Raw genomic sequence first — 1266 nt, 5'->3', positions numbered from 1 at the left:
GAATCTGTGTTGATCAGAGCTGTGTGTGGATGTGTTTGTGTGTGAGAGAGTGTTTGTGTGTATCTGAGGAAAAAGAAAAAGATGAGAAGTGGTGAGGTTGTTGAGCCCGGAGAAGAGAGAGAAAAAAGGGAGCGAAAAAAAAATTAATAAACTAATCTATACATGAGCTACAGTAGCCGTGTAAATTTACACGGTTACTGTAGCTCGTGTATAGATATACACGATTTTAGCTATTTTTAGAGGGACTGATGGAGTCTAATTTTGAGCCAAAATGTGTAAAAACAACTTTTTTTTCTATTTTACATGATTTTAAATACACTGATGTGAATGCTCTTACGCATGTAAACAAGGACATTGCATACTCATGCATCCAATTAAAAACTTTTCATAGGATCATCATAATCATAATGCGTGCCAATCATTGAATTACGAGGAAAACCACCATTTGAGAACCCTTTAAAAGACAATATATAATCACACGCACGCAAGACGCAAAACAATCCTTTTTAGATCGAGTTGAAACAAAGCAAAAATGTCGAACAAGAAGGATGAGGAGGAAAAGGCAAAGGAAAGCAGTCCAACTAGGTGCCGCGCTTGCAAGAAGAGTGTTGGTATAATAGGAATCAAATGTAAGTGTGGAAATATTTTTTGTGCAGTTCATAGGTACTCTGATAAACACAACTGCAGCTATGATTATCGGGCTGCTGCTAGGGCTGCTATAGCAAAAGCCAACCCTGTTGTCAAAGCTAAGAAGATAGATAAAATTTAGACTATATTGTTTATAGCCTTTACTAAAACATCATATAGTATATGCCTTGATTATTAAGTTCTGCTAAGAGTTTTATTACTTAATTAACACTCTTCTATGCACAAAATATTTGGGAGTTTAGGTGAGAAAATGGTTCAAGTTAAGAGTTAGCAATATTTTTTTAACTAAAAAAAAAAACAAAAAACCTCTACTAAAATAAAATGTTCAGACATTTTGGAGATGCGGGGTATCAATCCCCGTACCTCTCGCATGCTAAGCGAGCACTCTACCATCTGAGCTACATCCCCATATGGGTTTTCTATCTTTTACTTGAGAAATTAATTATTGAGAGTAAATAACGGGATAATGGATTTATTCATATAGGCAACGTTCAACTTCTGCTTGATTAGGAAGCCTAGTCGATTAGTTAGAACCTTTTCTTTTCCAAACTTCAATTTTCACACGCTAATATTTGGTTCAATATGTATCTGGTACTGTATTAAGGAAGCAGGGGTGTA

The 1266-nt window shown here is 35.5% G+C and overlaps 1 non-coding gene across 1 annotated transcript; it reads right to left on the bottom strand.

The window, feature by feature from the left end:
* Nucleotides 1-983: 983 nt before the first annotated feature.
* Nucleotides 984-1056, bottom strand: TRNAA-AGC (transfer RNA alanine (anticodon AGC)). Its single transcript has one exon. It is a non-coding gene; the product is annotated as a tRNA-Ala (tRNA).
* Between the last annotated feature and the right edge of the window lie 210 nt (nucleotides 1057-1266).

This window comes from Quercus suber, unplaced genomic scaffold (assembly GCF_002906115.3).
Source record: "Quercus suber isolate HL8 unplaced genomic scaffold, Cork oak 2.0 scaffold_802, whole genome shotgun sequence".
NCBI classification, from domain to species: Eukaryota; Viridiplantae; Streptophyta; class Magnoliopsida; order Fagales; family Fagaceae; genus Quercus; species Quercus suber.
The sequence above is the reverse complement of the archived record's forward strand: the minus strand, read 5'-3'. Positions and strand labels throughout refer to the sequence as shown.